The sequence below is a fragment of the Elephantulus edwardii genome, unplaced genomic scaffold, assembly GCF_000299155.1.
Source record: "Elephantulus edwardii isolate Elephantulus edwardi_28Jun2011 unplaced genomic scaffold, EleEdw1.0 scaffold00027, whole genome shotgun sequence".
In the NCBI taxonomy this organism is placed as follows: domain Eukaryota; kingdom Metazoa; phylum Chordata; class Mammalia; order Macroscelidea; family Macroscelididae; genus Elephantulus; species Elephantulus edwardii.
Genome location: NW_006399777.1, coordinates 2,772,774 through 2,780,167, shown reverse-complemented (window position 1 = coordinate 2,780,167; position 7,394 = coordinate 2,772,774).

The following is a 7,394-nucleotide window of genomic DNA, read 5'->3' as shown; positions in this document are numbered from 1 at the left end:
CAAAGCCCAGCGAGCTCGACGTGGCTGCTGTGTGCGGACATGAGCAGGTCCCTCCTGGAAGGTCGCCCAAGATTGGTGGTACCCGCATGAGAACGGAGCAGCAGGCGTCAAGAGCCAATTACTGGCCTGCTCTATGGCACTGTGAGGCACGTAGAGCCAGGAAGAAATACCAAGCTACAGGAGAACAAAACACAGTTGTTGTTGGTTTGGCCAAGGAAGACGCCTCGCTCACCTCATCTGAACTCACATCACATACTTCACTCGGTCCTCCTCACTAGAAATTGACCCAAGAAGGTAGGCATTTCCTGATAAGAAGTTTCTGTTGGAAGGAAAACTGAACCGCTCACTCCTTTGTCCTCTTTTATCGTATTTAAAACCCCCAAACACTACGAGGGCGATTGCTTACAGGAGAACTGTAGGTGTGAATTAATGCCCAAAGTGTAAGTAAAAATGTTGAAGGCTAGAGAGATTCAGAAAGCTTGAACAATCAATATTCCAACAAGACTCAGGAATTTAAACATCATTGTTTATATAGAAAGGTTTTTGTTTCTTTTTAACTTTCCTCTCTCTGCTCTTTAGTTAACACAGGTGCTAAGCAGTTTAGATCAGAGAGTCATAAAAAACACTTACTATATTCCTTCAGGTGAGTCTGAAGACAGGCACAGGAAAGCACTGTACAATCTGCATACAGTAAAGAGCCGCCATCACATTTCCAAGTAAACTGCTTTAACGTGAAGACCCGCAAGGAATGATATTCCCGAGCCTTGGTTCTACATTCTTTTTACCAGGTGCAGGGACAGCAGTAAATAGTAAGTAAATGCTAATTAACCCTGTTCTTTGTGTGAGAGATTTCAAATAACAGCTGAAGTTTGTTGTGAGTGAGCTGGGGTGGACCAGGGCCGGTGCTCTGAAAGGAGAAAAGGCAGAGGAGGCCAATGTCTGAAGGAATCTCAGCAGACAGTACATGGAGGACCCAGGACCTCGGCCCAGTCTCCTCACACAGAAGTCCATCTCAAGTGCAACCAAGACTTCTTTCTCACAGATGCTGGACTTGGAGAGAAACGCCCGGTGGGATTCCAGAGGTGATGGCTGGGAGCTGAGGGAACTCACTCCCTTTTCAGGCGTCAGGGATCAGGAATGAACTCTTGACTTCACACTCCTGTGACAAGAGATTCAGGTATAAGAGAAATGGTGAGGATGGCACAGGATAGAGCGAGGTTCAGATCTGTAGTCCACAGCATCGCTGGGCATCAGTATGGACTCAATGGGACCCAGCAAAAATCTACTCAGAGCAAACCTTTCCAAGGGGAAGTGCTCAGGACATCACAGAAGGTGCCGGTCCTCTTGGACCTGGAGGACTCCGTTTGCCAATAGCTGTTCAGGAACGATGGGATTTACACCACATGGTGTGTTACTGAAAAAGTGGCCCAGAGGATCCTACTCTATAGGTAACTACATAGACAGTTATTCTTGAGGGGGGGAGGGAATCCACTCTTTGCCTAATCCTTCTGAGGTAATAATTTGCTAGGAAAAAGGAGACCCCCAGGGTAACGTTGAAGTAAGAATGAATCAAAGCATTATTTTTTCCCTATTTTTTGTCCATGAACTTACAGTTTATTAAATGTAGAAAGCATCTGACAGCTACAATTTTTTTATATATTTTAATGAAAGTTTATAAAGAACTTGGATTTCCAATCTAGTCTAGAGACAAGGATCTCCAAATTCAAGTGTTTACCCTCAGGTCTTACTCTGTTGGGATCCCCCCCCCTTTTTTATTATGACTTAAGTGAAGATTTACATGGCTGATTTTCTGTTAAGCCATTCATTTACACATACTTTGGTTTTTGTCATTAATTACACTATATGTTGTTGCTATGTGCAGTCGAGTACCTTATTGTCTCCGACACACCCACCCCCATTACCCCAGTGACTGAATCAGTCCATCTCATTGAGGGTCTTCCTCTCTTGTGCTGTTTCTCCAAGCTCCCAAGCATGACATCCCTCTCCAAGGACTGATCCCACTTTGCAACATATCCAGAGTATGTGAGATGGAGCTTCAGAACCCTTGCCTCCAAGGAGCAGCCTGGCTTCACCCTCTCCAGGATGAACTTGTTTGTTCTCCTAGCAGTCCATGGTACCCTCAATACTCTTCTCCAGCACCACAGCTCAAAGGCATCAATTATCCTGCTATCCTCCCTAGTCATTGTCCAGCTCTCTCATGCATAGCAAGTAATGGTAAAGACCATGGCCTGCATCAGGTGCACCTTAGTCTCCATACTGACAACATTGCTCCTCAATACCTTGGAGAGGTCTCTGACACCTGACTTTCCCAATGTAATTCATCCTTTAATTTCCTGGCTGCTGGTACCAAGAGTGTTGATTGTAGAGCTAAGCAAACTGAAGCTGTCAACAATCTCTTCACCATCAATCATGATGCTATTTAACAATAGAAATACACCCTTCCCATTACCTTCCTGTCTCAATCCCATTAATCCCCATGGGACGCCCTTTCCTGTTTTCTGCGATTTCTGCCTGAGTCAAAGCTGCCTTCTGCTCGTATGTGCACTATTATTCTCAGGAATAAGTGCCTCCCTGGTGGTATTATTCCCTTAAGCGGCCCAGCTATTGTTTCGAAGAAAGCTGATCCATGAGTGAGTTTTGTTCCATGTGTGAACAGTAACTGAGGGTTTTATAAGTCTTGAGGGTTCCATCGGTCTCTATGAGACCTGTAAACCTGGGTAGTTCTTGTTTTACAGTGTTGTCCCACATTTTCCCTACGAGAGACAGTTTCAAAATCCTTGCCTCCTAAGGAGCAAACTGGTTTCACGTTCTCCAGAAAAGAGCTGTTTGTTCTCCTAGCAGTCCATGGTATGTTCAATACTCTTCTCCAGAACCACAGCTCAGAGGCATTGATTCTTCTTCTGTCATCTATATTCACTGTAACTGGGGCAATGGGGGTAGGTGTGTCAGAGTCAGTGAGACTTCAGAGCTGTTATACATGTTCTCTGATTCATGGCAACTCAATGGCACATAACAACAACGTTAATTCCAATTGGTTAATTAATTTACAGTGTCTTATCAGGTCCTTATTGTACAGTGCCTTTCCCATCCCTCAACTATTTATTACATTTACTCACCTCTCCATCCTTTTCTGTCCAGTAATGATTCTGTGTAAACGTTTCCTCAGTTTTTTATGATACTGACTTTACACCTAATAGTCCTTCTGCGACTGACTTATGTCATCAGTCAGCATCATTTCCTGACTCAACTTTTAAAAACATTAGATAAACAATAATACAGAGATTTCTGGAAGAGAAAATAAAAAATGTTTTGCAAATGAATGGTGTTGGACAATGCCTTTACTAACTGAAGGCCTTCTAGCCAAAGCCTCATCCTTTAGAAGGAACACAGAACCGGCAGGGAAATTGAAAAAGAATAACTTCTTTCCTTTTGCCCTTTCTTACCAGTATCTGACAGATAAGGAAGCACTATAAAGTTCTACCTCTGCATTTAAATAGATCTTGCCACCCACAGTTAGCACAGGGGAATGGTGTTAATTTTGATCTTGAGTAACAATTCTTTATTACAAGGAGCTCTTTTAAGGTGTCAAGAAAACACTATTAACCTTTGAAAAAGAAAAAAGCATAGCAACGTACTGTGAGCAGGAGGAAGCACTGTACCACTCTCACTTCCTATGTTAAGGTCACTGTGGAGGCCGTAACACCTATTTAATGGCTTAAGGGATATCAAATATGAAAACAGCCAGCTGACATTTATCAAGACAACAGTGAAGTATTTTTAGAACTATTACAGGCACTAATCCACAAATCCAAAGAGCCCAAAACTCCTAAGCAGGAGAGATTTCTAAACTCCACATCTGATCCATCACTGTGAAACTTCAGAACATCAAAGGAAAACAGGTCTTAACAGGCAATTAGACTGACAGCAGACTTCTCAGGAACAACAGAAACCAGAAGACAACAGAATAGTATGTTCAATATTCTGAGGGGGGAAAAAGGCAACTGAAAACCCAAAATTATATATCCAGAAAGAATAAAAGGGAAAATTTAGGTGGAAAAAAGCCCTGAGCATTTATCACATCATACTAAAAAAAACAAAACAAAACAAACAAAAAAACCAAACAGGCAGATCTGAGATAAATGGTAAACAAAAATGTTATGTCGTTAAATCTTAAAAAAACTGATGTCTAATTTACAGAACTAAAATGTCTCTTTCAGTGACCTTGAGTCAGAACCAAGTTATAACTGACCCTCCACTGGGCTTCTGGGGCTAGAAATCACTCAGGAATTGGTCTTTCTCCCTCAGAGTGGCTGGTGGATTTGAACTCCCAGAGAGGCAGGGCCTTTGGATTAGCTAGGCTGCAAACTAAAAGGTTGGCAATTCAAGTCCACTCAGAGGCACTTCAGATGGAGGCCTTAGATTAAAAAAAAAAAAAAAAAATCAGCCATGGAGGAGTCTCAGAGCACTGTAAACCCGTAACCCGCGTCAAGTCAATGCAAATTCATTACAAATCAGAAGGGATTATGCAGAGCCTGAGCAGTCAAAACAATTCAGAAAGGTCTTTGAATTGTTCAAGAGGAAAGGCAAGGCACTTCTTAGCTTTAGACATTAAGTTTACATGTTAAAATAGCCAGAATAATCCTTTTGAAACACAGGTAGAATATATTACCGCAAATAAAAGGAGAAAAATCGCATCTCTCCCCCCCCCTTCCTCCCTCCTCTGTCACTCACACACACACTCACACACACTCCAAAAAAAGTCTCCTGATATTTTTATTATCTTAAATTTTTGACATTTCAATATACTGTTGTCAGCCATTCTCATTCACGGTAAATAATATTTTATCATTTTTTTACTGTGAGCTCCTCAGAGTCCTGTTCTTCTGAAAATTCCTTTCAGTCTAAATTGTGCAAACAGCACTCCAAGCTCATTTATGCCAGGCATTCCAGATATACCATGTCTGTGATCTTTTTTTTGTCAATTTCTTGGGTTGGGAGTTCCAATAACCTAAAAGTGTTATTATGGTTGTTTATAGGTACTGTCAAGTCAGAACTGACTGACAGCTGTCCCTCTAGCAGGTTTTGAGAGGAACTTCATGATACAGAAAAATGTTGCCCATCCGTAGCCCTTGTAGCAGCTGGTGGATTTGAACCGTGTGACTTTCAGTTGGCAAGGCAACTCCTTACCATTAATCCACCAGGGTTCCACATAACAAATAAGTACTACATTACAGACTTGATATCACTTTTTTTTGTGAAGCACAATGGTTTTTATTTTTTTAATAATTTTAATGAACATTTACAGAGAATTTGGGTTTCCATTCATTCATTGCTGCACTTCTCTCCCCTCCCAGCCCTCTCCCCCTGCCCCCCAGTTCGCTCCTCTCTTTCAAAAGTAAAAGAAAGACTCCCTCCCTGGTACACAGTCCCCCCGCACCCCTCCCACCGCCCCAAGTACATTCCACTATGCAACCTTAATTGTGGACTCTTGTGATAACCATATTACCCTATCATACATAGCTTTTAAATTATTCAGTCCCTCATCTGTTTCAGTGCAGTATACACAATTTATCCAGTTTTTCTCAGTCTTACCCCCACCTTGATATCAGTCCCATTTTACAGCAGTGGCACCATGCAATATTTGTCCTTTTGCGACTGAGATATTTCACTCAGCATAATGTCCTCCAGGCTTACCCATTTTGAATAATATTGAATGAGTTCCTTGTTTTTCAATGCAGCATAGTATTCCATTGTGTGAATATACCACAGCTTCTCTACCCATTCGTTTGCTGATGGGCACCTGGGTTGTTTCCAACTCCTTGCTATTGTTAACAGAGCTGCGATAAACATGGGTGTGCATATATCTGCTTGGATGTCGGTTATGGTCTCTTTGGGATATATTCCCAGTAGTGGAATTGCTGGATCAAATGCTATCTCTATTTGCAACTTTTTGAGAAAGTGCCATACCGCCTTCCACAGTGGTTGCACCATTTTACACTCCCACCAACAGGATATCACAACTCTTCTGAAAGGTCCAAGGTTTCAAAACGTCCTTAAATATGTATCTCCCCCTGCCTTTGGGGCCAATGGGTGACCCCTCATGGCACTAAAGAACGGCCTCCAAGGGAGCGGTTTTTATGAGGTGTCCTGGTGGCTCAGTGGTTAAGCATTCAGCTCGAACTGTAGCAGTGTGAGCCTGCGGAAGCTGAGAGTCAGGCAGCTCCTGTAAAGGTTGTGATGTTGTGTGCACTGAGAGCTGACCATCGCTGACCCCCAGCACGGTTTCACAGGCGGTCAATCACCCCGGAGGAGACAGTCCACCTTTCTCTCACAGAGCAGCCCGTGCGTTCGAACCGCAGGCCTCTGGGATTGCAGTTCAGCTTCTTGCCACGGAAGCTACCAGCCTTTCCTTCTGCAAATAGCCTTTTAGAAACGGGCAAGGCTGCTCTGCTTTTCCCAGGTGACCACTGTGAGCCCGGACCTGTGGATGGGGGTTTCCTTTTTCTAGATTACCCGAGGTTCAAAGCCCAGTAACACGCCCTTCCTAGGCTGGCCGGACGGGCTGATTCGGCCCGGCCTGACAGATTGCAGGCAGAGTCCATGAGTGGTCAGCCCGCCGCCCAGCCCCGCACACAGGGCCGGACAGCGGCCCTCCACGCCTGGGCTCGGGCTCCCCTTTGTTTTCATCATCAGCAGCACTTTGAGGTCTTCCTTCGTTCCGTTTACAAGCGAGGGTCACTCTCCTACCCACACCGTCCACCCTGCGGCCAGTTCGGGCCTTGGTGGGTGGGAAGGTGACATTGAAGGACAGCAAGTCCAGCTGGTCGAGCCGGTGCATGGGGCGACCTGGGCCGGCGAGGGAGGCCCACAGGCCGTCTGCAGCCCGGGCCGGCCTCCAGAATGTTCTAGAACCCTCCCGAAGCCAGTTTCTCCCTTTATTCCGCCGCGTTCCCGCCCTTTGACTATCTAGGAACTTGACTTCGAACTCTCAATTCCAAGTGGGACAGGTGCCACCGGACACTGCGTCCTCTCCGGCCCCGACCCCGCCGGCCAGCCCCGACCATCTTCCCCGCAGGCCGTTAAGCGGTGGACGCGCGGTGGAGCCAGTCGGGCCAGCCCTGCCCTCTGGGCGCCATGTTGAAGGGAGAGGCCCGCAGCAACGAGCTGAAAGGGGCCTGCGGCTCTAAGCTGGGGTGTGCCCGCCCGGGGCGGCGTCCGTCTGTCCGTGCATGGGCCCCTCCTCACCCTGCTCCCCCAGCATCACCCGCGCGCCCCCAGCGTGCTGCGTGCACCCCTCGCAGGCTGTCGGGGGGCCCCCCAGGCTCCCAGCGTGCCCCGCGCAGGCTGTCGCTCCCCGCCCCCCGCCTCCCCCC